This window comes from Triturus cristatus, chromosome 9 (assembly GCF_964204655.1).
Source record: "Triturus cristatus chromosome 9, aTriCri1.1, whole genome shotgun sequence".
Classification (NCBI taxonomy): domain Eukaryota; kingdom Metazoa; phylum Chordata; class Amphibia; order Caudata; family Salamandridae; genus Triturus; species Triturus cristatus.
This window is the reverse complement of record NC_140592.1, coordinates 183,252,009-183,267,855: the sequence shown is the minus strand read 5'-3', so window position 1 is coordinate 183,267,855 and position 15,847 is coordinate 183,252,009. Positions and strand designations below refer to the sequence as shown.

The 15,847-nt window shown below is 47.4% G+C and overlaps 1 pseudogene across 1 annotated transcript in view; it reads right to left on the bottom strand.

The window, feature by feature from the left end:
- The window catches only part of LOC146797602 (cadherin-related family member 3-like), a 706,232-nt pseudogene that overhangs the window by 281,359 nt on the left and 409,026 nt on the right, over nucleotides 1-15,847 (bottom strand). Inside the window, exon 12 of the transcript XR_014969047.1 lies at nucleotides 1,041-1,142. The product of XR_014969047.1 is annotated as a cadherin-related family member 3-like (transcript). The remainder of the gene's footprint in view (nucleotides 1-1,040; nucleotides 1,143-15,847) is intronic.

Genomic DNA, 15,847 nt, shown 5'->3' with positions numbered 1-15,847 from the left:
TGGAAAATACTGGATTTGGTCTTTGAACTCCTCCCCCAGACCCCAGTCACTTGCAAAACAACAAGCAACTGTTGCTGGGTCTCGTGGAAGAGGCAGAGCCCACTGCCACACCCCCACAAACGCTAAGCCTGCCGGACTGCCCTGCCCCCAGCCATTGGAATTAATGGAGAGCCTCCTACTCCTCCCTGGGCCCAGGGATTAGAGCCCAAAATCGAAATGCTATTCTGGCAGTGAGCCACAGGCTGCACCCACCAGTGTGTCGTCACTGCCATGCTTTCTGGCTCCAGGTCGAAGAAATCTTCGCCTAGCCTAAAAAGCATGCGCAGATCAAGGGCCATCTTCCCCACACCCTTAAAGAAAAACCGAAATTTGAACATGTTTGTTAACCAAGCACGAGCAGCCAGCACAATTTATTGCTAGCTGCTCAGTGTTCCATCAGGCATTTTTTTAGTCCCCCTGGGTGGCTGAGCAATGCCCATCTCGCTCGTATACACCAGCCGCCCCTGCTCGTAATGACCCAGAGGTGTAAGTAGCGATTATTGTACCTCAAGGAACGTCGATGTGGACTTAATAGTAAATATATACTTACCAATATGTACATACATCCTCGATATTTTGGCCACAGTATTATTGTTACTGGATATTCAGTATACAAATACTCCGAACAACAACCATCAAAATGATGCCTTACTTGTGACAACATATTTTTACAACTCACAGAGGTAGGTATACTTGTAGAGTGATCAATTTATTTCAATCAATACAAATAATGCATTGAGGATTTAAGATTTGGCTTAACCTTAGTCAGCAAAATAAAAAATACAAATATTCTGTGGAATTAGGCAGAATATAAACAGCTACAAATCTATACATTAATTTCATGAAAAACGTTCAGGGTGGCTTCTATTCTGGATTCATGAATACGTCTTTTAACTCACTGTAGAAACATGCCCATGTCAATGTATGTAGATAAGGCCAGACACAAGTGCCCAGTGGCACGTGCCTGAGAATGATATCTGCCATTGTAATTTATAACCTACCTCCAGACGTCTCCGGGACTGTGAAAATGTAAGTTTCAGGTGCAACAAATTCTGGTCTAAAATTATTGACCGGGGTTACTGACACAATTATTGTAGTGGTTACTGCAAGAGAAATCGGTGAAAATATTACCTATCATTGAACCAATTAACACATATGTTTACATAATTAAATAGACAAGAATTAAAAGTGTATTGGGAAAAATAATACATTTATTATTATCAATGCAGAATTTCCCCAAAGACCAGAGGTTTCTCTGCTAACATGCTGTGTGCTGTTTGTACTATACAATAAGGCATTTATGGCAATACTACTGCCTCACATTTATTGCATATTTAATAATGGAAACTTATCAAAACAGCAAACCAACTGTGTGATGTCTCTGACTCTTATTGTAACAATTCATTGCCACCTGAAGGATGGTGGAGGTACCGTTTGCCATGCACATGACCAAGATCTCGATACTGAAGGAATGTACTACTTTCCATGTCTTTCAATGGGCATGGAGGGAGAAATGTATAGTCTTTTTCCCAGTGCATACATTGCATGTTTGAATGTAAAGAAACCTATTGAAAATTGAGTTAAAGGCTGCAAATAATATGACGGAGCCAGAGAGGAGAGAGATAGGGGTAACAATAGAGAGGGAGCGAGAGCGGTGATAGTATGTATAAGCTCAGTGGCTGATCCTACTGCCAGCATCCCTATGCATTTTATCAGTAGGTATAACAATATAAATAGAGTCATATCAACACCAATGAGGCAAGTCAGAGTCAACTGGCATGTCAGTGCGGCCAGAAATACTACACAAGCCACAACCAAGTATTTCAGCTCAATTATCACTGTGAAACTCCTGCAATATCCCTTTGTGGAAAGAATGAGTTTTAGAAACCTAATGGTAAAACCTGCTGCAGCCTCCAGTGATAATAACAAAGTCTTAGTTTTGTACCACAAGGCTGTACCAGAGTTGGATGACCAGAGGGTTAGTATGGTAGAAAAGGGCACTTCAGTGGACAACAAAGTCCACCTGAGCATTATCATGCAACACTGACCAGTGTGCATGCAAGTGCTTCATAGCAAATTTCACAGTGAAGGCAGTGGACTTGAGCAATAGCCCCAGGACTTCTATAGCTAAGGGGCATACATACATTTTTATAGCTCTCCCAAAGAGGATTGCCACATGATGGCTCACTGGAGACAAACTTTAAAATGCGAAGTGAAAGTGCCCATTATCAGTGCCCTGATTTCGACCCTGGGGACCCAATTCCCCAGCCTGGCCTCTTTATTCCGGTTTCCCCAGGGCACCCAGTGACCTGTGTTAGGGTCTGCAGGGGGAGCCTCAAGGCCTACACAGTCCCTGACGGCTCCCCCACTGCTGTAACAGACAGAGGGCTGCTGAAAGTCAGCACCCTGTCTGTCAGGGCAATGTTTTCATCTGTTTCTCTGCATGCATATATGTATGCAGAGAAACAGATGAAAACTCTGCTTTCTGCAAGCCGGAGCTGGTTGACAGCTGTAAGCTCCCACCAAGCAAAAACAAACAGCTACCTCCAGAGGGTGTGTACATCTAGAGGTAGCAGGAGCCAGCCCTGAGGGGTGACCGTACCCATTGGCATAAATGGCTCAATGGGAGGTTGCACAGCCCCCTCCATCGTAAATCTTTGCCCCAGGGAGGTGGCAGTCCTCAGGGCCAGTGGTCCACGAGAGACCCCCTACGTTAATTAATTTTTTAAAGCCCCGGGTAGGTGGCGGTCCCTGTGGCTGTGGGGGCTGCACCCCCCCTTGAATTCAATAAATTGCCCTGGGGAGGTGGTGGTCCCGAATGCTGCGGGGTGTCCGTGTGGGCCTCCCACATTCATTTTATTTTCTGCCCTGGGGAGGTGGCAGTCCACTGGGAGCGGGCAGGCCCAGCTGGCCCCCTGCTTTTATTTTTCATGGAGCCCTGGGGGGGTGACTGTCCCCGGGGCTGCGGGGGACATGCGGATCCCCAATTAACTTAACAAACCAGCCCTGGGGAGGTGGCGATCCCCTGGTCCCACCCACGCAAATATATGAAAGTGCCCCAAGGATGTGGCGGTCCCCAAGGCTTATGATAAACTACAGGAGGGGGGCCCACATGCCTCTATCATTTACTTAAGTGCTTATGCACTAGGAACCTGGCACACCTGGGGCATATTAGTAAAGATTTTTTTGCCCTAGTGGGGTCCCACAGGGACCACCCCAAGAGGCCTGGGGGGTCATGATATTCCTACTCTGCCCCTTCTCTTTATAAAACAAATTATTGGGGGACTCAGCTGAAGCCGAGTCCCAAGATGGCTGCCATTCCTTCCTGGTTTGAAGTGTTTACAGCCAATTAGGTTTAAGCAGAGGGACTGTCAGATCCTCAGAGGATCGGCGTCCTTATATGTTCTAATTTGAAGTTATGTAAATAACTCTGCAACTATTGATCAGATTTACACCAAATCACAGAAGGCCTTTTCCTGGCCCAATATCTACCTTTCTGCCAAATTTGGAGAAAATTCTTTCAACAGTTCAGGCTGTAGCTGTGTCTAAAGTGCCTACAGGAATTAATATGAGGAAACGTGTTTAGAACCCCTCTGTTTCACGGACCCCACTTGACGAATCACCACGAAAAGTGAGTGTCAGACAAGTTTTTAAAATTTCGCTAGGATTCGTCTAACGGCATTAAAGTTATATATATATATATATATATGCACAGTGGTGAAGGCACGGGCGGGGCCTGATGTGACAAGTGTGCAAACGCGCTCCGTGGTACATTGTAAATTGGGGATTAAGTCCCCTTGATTCCTGAGGGTCCCTGGGGGCCAACTAGCCCGCCAGGTACCTCCAGGAAGCGCCACAGAGCTGCGTTGCAGAGAGTTGTAAAAAGGGCTTCGGCCTTGGACCACCTCTCTTCAAAACAGCTCTGCGCCGCTTCCTGGAGGTACCTGGCGGGCTAGTTGGCCCCCAGGGACCCTTAGGATTCAAGGAGACTTAATCCCCGAACTTACAACATGCTAGGGGGCACATTTGCACAGTGGTAGAGGGAGGGGCGGGCCTGATATAAGAAGTTAGCAATCCTGCTGTGTGAGACTTACTGGTGGTAATAAAAAGGATAGTTGGCCCCCAAGGTTGACGTTGGGGGCTAACTGCTCCTCCTGTTACCTACCGTAAATCCCACACAATGGGATTGCTAAGAGGTGTTTCGGAGGCCACGCTCACCTTTCTCCACCACTCTGGAAACGCGACTGGTATGTTATAGTTAGAAATTTGCATTTAAAAAACCTTTAAAATTCACTGAAAAAGTCATAGGTTTCAGGCCCGTTATAGTTAGAAATTAGCATTTAAAAAACCTCAGAAATTCACTGAAAAAAACATTGGTTTCAGGGATGTTATAGTTAGTTGGACATTTCACTTGTGCAAAACCAGAGAAATTCCGCCGTTATAGTTTGTTCAGCTAACTATAACTCGCGCCCCCGCAATACACTGCTGATGACGTCACATATTACATAATTCATGACATGGTCAGTGACATCACTGATGACATCTCAAATGACATCACTGATGACATCATTAATGACATCATCCAAGTGGAAATCTGATGCACCTCCTCACACTCTAATATGACCTTTGATACAACACAATGGAAAATATAGACTGTAGGAGAGTAGGATCTGCTTCACATGTTTACCCCCTCTTTTTGCTGGTGTTTCACTGTTTGCCGACTTTAGTCTGGCTGGGACCCTGCTAATCAGGGCCCCAGCCTAGCTGCTTCCTCTCTAAAATGATTCCATGTACTTTAGGTACAGTTCAGATTGGATCTGAGGTGCCATTATAAGTCCCTAGTATATGGTATACTATGTACCCAGGGCTTAGGTACACCAGAGGCCTACCAGGGGCGGAAGCATGTATTATGCCACCCCTGGAAAGCCACCCAAAATGACACCACAGGTCTGCTACTGCAGACTGGGTAAGGTGGTGCATGCATCCCTTACTGTGATATAGGTTACCTATATCACTATATATATACACACATATAAACCTACAAGTCACTCCTATGGCAGGCCTTATCAATCCTGAAGGCAGAGTGCTTGGATCTTATGTGAGAGGGTGCCCCTGCATGAGCAGAGCCCCTCTGCAGCGTTCGGAGACCCTTCTCTGATGCTGTTTGTAGTGCAGCCTGACCATATACTCTTAAGTGCATTATAACCAAACGGTAAATGCGAACTTTGGACTGGCTGCATGTAAACATGTCGTGTTTAGTGTCAAACACCTTGGAATCATACCCCCACACCAGTAACTGGTGTGGGAGTATGATCCCGCCATTCTAGAGGGAGAGACATGACAGCACTGGTATACCCGATAGGAACTTAATAGAGCCCTGGCATCACAAAATGGATGCTGCAGCCACAGACACGAGTCTGGCCTCCTGCTGCTGACTGAAACTCCGGCAGGGGAGGCCTGGACAATAGGTTTCCTGTCACAGGGAGGTGTAACCACCTCCCAGACAGGCTTGTGTGTATTGGGGCTGGGTGGGAGCACTCTCTGAGTGCTTTGAAGTCCTGCACTGGGGGCACATTTGGTGTCCCTGTGCATAGTCCAGCCCAAACCGGTTCATGGGCTTCCAGCCCCTGCTCTGGCACAAAACTGGACAAAGGAAATGGGTGTAGCCACCCCTCTTTCCAAACCCTCCCATAATTGGGTCCCCAGAGCATGTCCAACCCCCTACCTTAGTATAAGTATGGGACCCCAGTCCTTAGGACTTTAGATTACCCTGGACGAAACTCTGAAGCTGAATCCTGGACCTTCGATGCTCTGCTCAAGATCAGAGGACTGAAGAAATCTCCCTTGCGGTCAAGGAGTGACTCCCCTGCTTGGCAGGCACCAACAAAGCAATTTGCCGGTCTGCATCATCGAAGCATCGAAACTCCGAAGTATTTGCAGCCCAGGAAGAGGATTTCCAGACATCTCAGCGGCCGACCCAAGTCCCAGCAAAGCTGAGACCCACAGCCCTCGTGAGTAGCGTGGAACCAGAACTCCTGGTCACCGTGCATTTCTGCAAGTGCATTGACTTCTCAATGTCTCTTGAAGTCATGCTTAGGCTGACTTGTAGCCCCCCCTGAGCACTGAATCCACCGAAGATTGTCAGCCTGGTCATTCCGAGTAACCCGTGGGCTGCCATTTTGTATTTTGTCTCGAGGTCCCTTTGCGATCCCTGGTTCTTCGACTGGTGGGTCCCTGAGGGGGTAACTTTGTATTTCCTTTGGCTTTCGTGGTTGCTCCAGATGTGCCCTGACTCCCTATCAAGTGGTGAGTCCCACAGACCTTGCTGGTCTGCACCGAAGCATCTTTCTTGTTTCTGCGTGGGTTGCTGTTGCCAAGGCTTGTTGTGTCCAATCCAGGCACCGACGCTGCAGCACTCGACATCCTTTGCGGGACAGCTCGAATCCAGCTGCTGGCCATCCTCGATGCCTCCTGAAGGGTCAAGCTTTACCTCTTTCACCTGAAATCCCCCGACATCGGTGGGTATCTGCTCATCGCCTTCCTGGTCACTGGCAAGTGACCCAGACTCTGTCCCCTCTGCTTTCTGGTTCTTCTCATCTCCGATCCAGGTTTGGATCTCTTCGGACACTTCGCATCTTCACGGCAGCAGCACTTCTTCGCCAGCTCCCATTGAAATCAGCAACGTGACCCGACACCAAAAGACACCTATGCACCCGGCTTCCCTGGGTGAGGTAACACGAGTACTCCGGTGCTCCAGTGGGTGCTATCCCTAGAACTGCGTAAGTCCAAAAGGGTTTGGTCCGGACTCATTTCTAAGTGTCCATAATCTTTAAAATTCTAACATCGACTTTCCCCATAGAAGCTAACGGGAGCTCGCGGCTGTGTTCACACACTGCACACGGCCCCTGTGGGTCCCCTGTGTCACTACCTTGGGTGGTTCCTTGGGGTTCTAACAAAGAAGGCATGCAGTTCCTAATACAAAGGTTATGTTAATGTAGAGTAGACTCTAATAAATATTAGAGTGTAAAGGGGGAGAAGAAACTTCTCCTAGTTGGAATAAGACCCTCACACACCCAGCCAGCTAGGTGTCATGCTTCATCATCGGGTCTGCTCCTTATCGGGGCGGCGCTGCAATCCCCGATCGGCACCCAAGTAGGGGCCTTCCTGACGGAGATCTTTTTTCCAGAAGCCGATTGGTGAAGTGCAAGTGAGGGCCCTAAAATTGGTGTAGGTGATAGTGATGTGTGTGTAGAGAATCTAAAATAGGGGAGGTGGTCCACTCAGAAGTAATTTAATGAACGTGGCCCCCACCCTAATTAAAAATAATACGACAACCAACGCTATAACCAACTGCAAGGATGCTGGTTAATAGCGTCTGTCAGAAGGTCGACATGTTTCTTGCCTTGTAGTCAAGTTAGACGGCAATTCATCAGGACCGGAATAACTACCTACACTTAAGTGGTGGTGGTCTATGGTAAAGTATACTGTTGACCACCCTTACAGCACCCAAAGAAAGTGTGGTACCTGTAACTCAAAAAACATAACCTGCAAAAAAAGGGATTGACAAATTCATCAATACAAATCAATAGATTATTCACTAGAAATTGACAAGACATGCAACGTGAAATTGATACAAAGCTCATGCTCTTAGAGGCTCATAACATGCTTGATGGCGTGTTTGTCATACAGTGAATTAAAACAACTAAAATCAATGCAGCTAGAGAAGCACACAAGGAATTTCACTCACCCATTAGGGTCAAGGCAGTGGTGTTTCAGATCCAGCTAGTGGAGACACTAAGTTGTAGTGTCCTAATAACAAGGGGAACGAGATAAAGAGAAAAAATGATTGATACACAAGGGCAGTGCGTAGAGTCCGGCGCCAAACGCCCGAGGTCACAAAAGAAACAGCAACCCACAGTGTCACACGGGACAACTGTAGACAGAACAAGGTTGTGCCACGTCTCCATTGCAGGGCACACAAAGTAAGGTAAGGAAATAATAATAATGGGCACAAGCAGGAGTCTCGTGGTGCCTTAGCTGGCTACAGTTCAGCCTACAGCCCCACAAGGTGAGGAAAGGGTCCTAAACGTAGTCCACCATTGCCTCACACGAGAATACCAGGTCGCGTCTCCATCTCTGAGCAAAAACGCATATTGGCGGTGCAGCCAACCTATCAATATGAGCAGAGACTCGCGTGGTTAACAGGACGACAATGTATTGGTTCTGGGCGATGTTACTGTCAACCATCGCAGAGTCGGTCCCATAAAGTGGTGCACCGATCCTAGACAAAGTGGTCCAAAGTGTGTGGGAGTACGGCAGTACGCGGCACACATAAACACAGGAAGGAGAATGACAAAGCTAAATCCATTACTCACGGTTTCCTGAGAACGGAGGTGGCGGTAGACCTACCCCACGTCGCTGGTCCGGGATTCACACGAGTGTGCTACAGGTGGGCGTGTGATATAGCGGAACAGGCGTGCAATGGAGGAAGGACTACCGGGTCATTCATTGGAAAAGGGACTACAGTGCCCTTTACGAGGATGCGCCATCTTGGATTGGGAAAAACAATGTTGTCTCAGCAACCAAACGAGCCGAAGCCCCGGACTCACCACAAACCCCCAAGCATACAGCCAAGTTGCTCTTAAAAGGCTCGGGTAGGTGGGGGTTATTATTGAAAGGAGGCGGATAGGATGGAATAGGTAACCACAGGCTCGTGATGCCTATGGTGTGCTGCTCATAAGCACCTAATAGTGTATGGAAACACCGACACCGTGGAGTGCAAAAACTATAAGCGACCCCTAGCGAGGTGTCAACAATTGTATTTACTCTTCTCTATGTTGTTAAGGCATAGTTGAATAAAAATGTGCCATGGATCGTATATGGAATAGAGCTGCAAACATAAAACAAAGACCATCCCCGGAAAAGTGTCCCGATGGTCATAGCAGACATCTGTGATAATACATGGGTGTAATTCTTATGTACTGGAATTATCAAAGGGGGTTGCTGACGGAGCGGGTCCCAGTGATTCTACAGGCTCTAGGCCTTGTGTCTAGTTAAGTTGTGGTTCTTATACCACTATTTTAGTATATGGTTTGGCTCGCCCCTAGGGCCTGACATGTATTTGTGCTATTTTACTGTGATTATTGAGGTGTAACTTATGTGTTTTGACTTCTAGTCTCATAAAGAGACTAGGAGGGTGTGTTTAGTAATAAATACATATATTGTATATATATACCTGGTGTGGATATCTTTCATTTAGTGACTCCAGAGATTATAGACTGGTAAAACAAGCTGCTTTACATTCCTTCAAGACTTAGCCTGAAGGCTGCTCTACCACAAGGATAGCTTTCAATAAAGATTGTTTTTAACCTATAACTAATAAGGGGTTGTTTGGACTGATACAAGGTGCCCACTACAACTAGTGGACAGCATATATCAGGTCAACTTCTCACACAGACTACGATGTTTGAAACCATCGACACACCAATACTAGTTACTACATACTGATTCCTAGGTCTACACACACATCCACTCCTTCACCCATACAACCATTCATACATGCAGTCACTCATCAATACAACACTATCATATGCATTCATATACCTATACAGACACTCACATACTGCCACTCATCCATGGAGTCACTCACACACCTAGTCAGTCATGCAAAGAATCAATCACACTCCCATTTACTCACATACACAGTTATACACACACCACCTCACTTATTCATACATATACTAACGCATACTTACTCTCTTCTATAATCACTGATACAAGTACACACTCATCCATACAGCCACTCTCGCAATCACTGACTCTGATGTATAGTCATTTTTATACTCCAACTCTCACATACAATGCCTTTTACATATGTAGTTTCTTGGACATGTACCACTGAGACATCCATTCACTTACCAACACACCCATACACACACTCACCCACCCATACAGCTGTTTCCACATGCACTCTTGAACCCATACACCCAGTGATTCAACCACTCACACATCTATGCACAGAGTCACATACTTCCCACCCACCCACACACACACTCAGTCTTCCATACAAATACTCAGGCAACCAATCAATAACCCATATAGACACTCATGTAGCTACTGACCAACCCATGCAGCAGCTTACACAACAACAGACAGACTGATATAGACATTCACACAGTTTAGTCACTAACCCATGCATTCAGTAAGACACATTTAATCACTCAAGTATACAGTCAGTCATGCACCTACTAAATGCTCCATCCAGACACTTTTACACCCACTCATTCTTCAATACACCTGGGCATATATATATTATACATATTTAAACTTTACAGAAACACACAGTCATTGGATGATGTCATCAGTGATGTCATTTGAGATGTCATTAGTGATGTCATCAGTGATGTCACTGACCATGTCATGAATGATGTAATATGTGACGTCATCAGCAGTGCATTGCGGGGGCACGAGTTATAGTTAGCTGAACTAACTAGAACGGCGGAATTTCTCTGGTTTTGTACGAATGAAATGTTCAACTTACTATAACGTCCCTGAAACCTATGTTTTTTTCAGTGAATTTACATAGATATATATATATATATATATATATATATATATATACATACTCTAAAAGAACCAAAGGTTAAAATAACATTATAGTTAGTTAAATATGTCAGTGACAACATTACCAAATTGAACTAAAATAACCACAGACATTCACTAGTTATAGGTAGCAGGGCTAATTCGAACTTGCACCCTCACCATGCACTGCTTATGACCTCACAGATTACATCATTCAAGACATGTTTTATGACAGCATTTATGACATCACACATGACATCTCAAATGACATCAAAACCCAGCCTTGTTCACAAATCTTCTGGAATTTGGGGGTCTGCAATTGATGACATCAATCTCAAAGACATATTTGAATAATCTTACTGTGTCTATAGTCTCAAGGAGCGGTGCATGCAACTTGTCAAATGGCTCCAGTCCTGAAAGATATTGACCAGGACCACTGGACCAAAGGATTTAACCCAAGGCAAGAGTTTGAGCTTTCTATCCAATTCTAAAATCTAAAGATACGATTTTGTAACCTGTTGTAATTGCACCAAGTGAACTGATAGGACAGATGGACCAAAAAGAGATGGAGACGTTTTAACGTTCACCTCCATTCTTTTCTCCCCAGTGACTTCCTCACGTTAGAGTATTAGGACGATACATAGCAGCATGACTAAACTTTGTCATTCCAGTAAAGCAATAGAGCTGAGAAACATCAAATTGTACAATTTTATTTTTTGAAAGGAAGATTATTTGAGCACTTTTCCAGACAGAAAGGACTCCTCTATTAGAACGCGTCTCCTATGACCCTAATCAAACCTGAATAAAGTTAGAAAAACAACTCATATACCAAGAAGCAGATGCAGGCAGATGATCAGGAAAATTCTATCAAGCAATTTCAAAAGAGGAGTAAGGCCAAGAAAAGCTGATACTGCTTAGGCTGAAAACACTTGCTTTTCTTTACTATGCTGTTTAATTTCCTGCCGGTATCAGCTGTTCATCAGTCCAAAAAAAGCAAGTACCTTTCGAAAATATATGCATATTAGAAAGGAGGTTACCTATTGAGGAAGGTAGTGGCCTAATGTTTCATAATGGCGGGCAGAATCTTTAAAGGCCAAGAAAGGGCACAAGGCACATGACACTTGTCTCTGAAACTGCTGCTCTAATGACCACATCTTTTCCTTCATCAAAGCTAAGCGGCTTAAGCGGCAGGCAGGGGGCCCTAGCGTATATATCCTTGGTGAAAGCACTGAGCTGGCACACCTCTGGAAAGCACAAAATGATTGTGCCAATCTTGAATTATTGCTACGTCATATAGCTTCCCAGGAGGAATACTCAGGGGCATATTCTCAAGGATCTATCGCTGAGTTAACGGCACTTTATCGCAGCCAAAGTCGCGATAAAATTATCGCCCCATTCACAAGCTGGTGCAAACAGACGATATCACCAGTTTACCTGCGATATCAGCAGCAAAAAACATCGCCACAGATGAGCCCGGAAACTATAGCTAATGAGATGCAGATTAGGCGTCCCCGAGCAAAAAACTGCGACAACATCACACCTCAACATTCTCAACGATCAGCCTGATCGGCAATAAGAACACAAAACAGGTGATAAGGCATGTTAGCAGCAGGAAATTAACACCTGCTCAGACCTGGTGCAAAGTCAGAAGACAATCTGCACCAGAGAAGGGAGCCCAGCCCACAGCCACACCTGAAGAACAACAGATGCCATGGAGCTACTGATCATGCAGCTCGGAGCCCCAAGAGGGCCACAACACCCACCGCCACCAACCCCAGGCCCGCCACCCCGACAGGACCCCAGTCCCCCCTCCCGTACTACCACAGAGGCAGCACAGACAAAGACAGTGGACCTTCAGAAAAAGCACCAGACTTACAGATTTAACACCAGAGAATGTCATTGCCCACTACAGACTCCAAAGGACAACCATCCTTCGCATCCTGAACATCATAGCCCACAGGCTGACAGTACCAACACAGCGGACAACCAACATCCCACCTCAGACAAAGCTGCTGGCTGTGCTACACCTGTTGGCCTCTGGGACATTCCAACCAACAAACGCCAGAGTCGGAGGAGTCTCACAGCCAGCGCTATCCATGTTCCTCACACTTGTCCTAGATGCCATCATCAGCTTGGTACCTCAGTACCTATACTTCCCCCACACTGTGCAGGAGCAGCTGCAGACCAAGCAAGGCTTCTATGCCATAGCTCGATTCCCGCACATGTTGGGGGCAATTGACTGCACACATGTCCTACTTGTGCCCCCTGCCGAAACTGCACACAATTACCGCAATAGAAAGCACACACATTCAATCAATGTGCAGGCAATAGTGGACCACCGGGGACTCTTCACCAATGTCGTCACCAACTACCCAGGCAGTGTGCATGATTCGACAGTCCATCCTCAACTGGCGCTTCCAGGATGGCACCTACGGAAATGTAGTGCTCCTTGGTAAGTACCAAATGAACACACCACACACTGAAAATCCACAATCATGCAACTCACAACTATGGGAATGCATACGTTACATACTCACATAAAACATGCCAAACAACATGCCCACCCACCATACACGACTGCACAACGTACTGGGGTAACCTGGGCTAGCCATGCACATGAGCCATCAAAGGCATGTCACCTCAGCCACACAATAGCAGAATGTGGGGAGAAGTGGGAACCAGGCATGTGCGAAGGAGGCAAGTGACCCATGAATGAGAATGCACACAATGACAAGTGTGTCGTGGATGTGCTGGACAGACTGCAGTATGCAGACCACAGACATATCCATGTCGACATATACTGGTGGTGGTGGTAGTGTTGTGGACAGTGGACGCAACCATGTCACCACAGCCAGTGGGGAAGATCACGGAAATGCAGCTTGTTACGTCCCCCCTGTAAGCGTGTGCTGAGGGGGCTGGCCCAGCGTAAGCCAGGCTAGCGTAGGGGTGTGAATAAAAAGCACGTAGCCCTGGGCATGGTTCTCTTCTGGAATGGCCAACGTGTCTGACAGGGTGGCGCCTCTCATCCCACCACGAGGCCGACACTGTGAGCGGTGGTGCCTGCGATCCTGTGTGCCTGCTGCACCCCAGGCCGCTGGTCCCCAGACCTTGTCTTGCCCGCCCCTGTGCATCCAGGCCTCACTGCTCACCTGCCGACACCAGTGTGTCTCCAAGAGGGCCAACCACGTGCCGGTGCAAGCTCATAGTCCGAGGCCCGCGACCTTGGCAGCCTCCAAAGACCATCACGGCCTCCGCCAGCAATGCCCACAGTACTCCTTTCATGTTGACGTACTTCACCGGCATACACAGCGGATAAATAGGTCACACATTCGGAACTGAGTCTTGATTAAATAATGGCAGAATGCATAGTTAGTGGCTGCATTTATGTCACAATACTCCCTTCGATGTGGTGCCACCAACTCTGTGCATAGCATTCCGACCACACGTGTCTGTGGGCCCTTGATGAGTTCTGCCGTCGGCCTACACTGCGGTCCAGCAGGCCCCACACAATCCAATACAGTCCGTACCAGGCAGGACATGGCATTGTCGCAGGGTGTACACCCGCTCAGCTTTGTTGCCTCTACCTCCGTCAACCAGAAATCTTCTCCACATGCTATTTCAACGCAGTGTGTTAGAGATCCAGTAGGAGCTGGTTGCACAGTGGTTGACCCGTGTTGACCGCTGCCTCCGGCCGACACTGCGGTCGAGTAGGTCACACATTTGGAACTGAGTCTTGATTTAGTCCTGACAGAGTTCATATCACAGTACACAAGGAGAGGAATAAGAGGAAGAAGTGGTTCAGTCTGGAGGACAAAAGGATCTCCGTTACGGAGGTGATCGAACACTACCTACAACTGCACTGGTGCCACTAACTCTGTGCAGCGCAAGCCCACGACACGTGGCTGTGAGTCACTGCTGACCACTGCCTCCAGCACACACTGCGGTCGAGTAGGACACACAATTGGAACTGAGTCTTGATTTCTTCATGGCAGAGTTCATATCATTGTACAGGCCTCATCGCAGACTACATCCCCTTCCAGCTCTGGTGCCACTGACTCCATGCCATGGGAGTCATGGACATTCTCTGGTTGAACTTTGGTGGCGTCTGAGTCTATGGCCTGGGGGTTGTCTTCATCATCATGTAGCTGATACTGACATGTTGGGAAAAAGGAGACTGTAGCATTCAACTCTTGCATATTGACTGTTTCTGCTTGCTTCTGCCCTCTGCATCATACCCTGGATGGACACCTTCCACTGTCCCCCGTAACACTCCGCGACATTCTCCTTGGACATCAACGAGGACCCGCTCAGCTCACATGGCCCTATCTCAGTGCACCGCAAGTCAGCATCCCTTGCTGGTGTACCTGTGCCGACCGCAGTGCATCCGGGGCCACTAACTCTGTGCAGCTCAAGTCATGGACCCTTGCTGTTTGTACTTTGAACTTCTGATTGTCTGATCACTGTTGTAGCCAGCACCAACCAACCGCTGAGGGGTGGCTTACACTACCCAACACCCATCCAGCATAGGCGTCACTGGACATGTGACTCTGGCCCTAAAAGGTGCCAGGCACACGTGCCCGTAGCCAGTTCCACAAATTATCTCAGTGTCAGTGTGGTCAATATGTATGCATGAGGGCCCGGGCAATACCACATTACATTGTGCTGTGTACAGCGGATGCAACCTTGTCACCTCAGGCAGTGGGGTAGACCTGGGACAAGTAGCTGTGTCGGACCCCCCTGTGAGTGTAAGGGAGTGGACCGGCGTATGGCAGTACAGCGTAAGGGTGTGGTCATTCAACACGTGGCTCAGGGCGTGGTTGAGTTTAGGCCTTGCCAGGGGAGTTACTGATGCGTGTGTCTCTGGTGTAGTGTCGGCGCCACCCATCACGCAATATACAATGTTGCTATGTAGCATCCCCCCGGCCGAGGCGTAAGTGAGGGTGTGCAAGACCGCTCCGGGTAAGGGATCAGACATGCCAACTGTTGTGTGTGTCGCTATTTCCGCAGCATAAGCCAAAAGTCTACCCTCAACTGCATGGCGAGTTCAGCCAGGTATGAACTCTACATCTGTGTCCGCCCTGTCCTTACCATAGGCCTACACACACGTGGCCACCCACCTTCAGAGCACAACATCACTGTGTCGTTGTCAGGACTGTGGACATGTGCAGACAGGCATGACAATTGTGTGCTGTAGGGGTGCAAGTGATGCAACCGCGCTGCGCACACT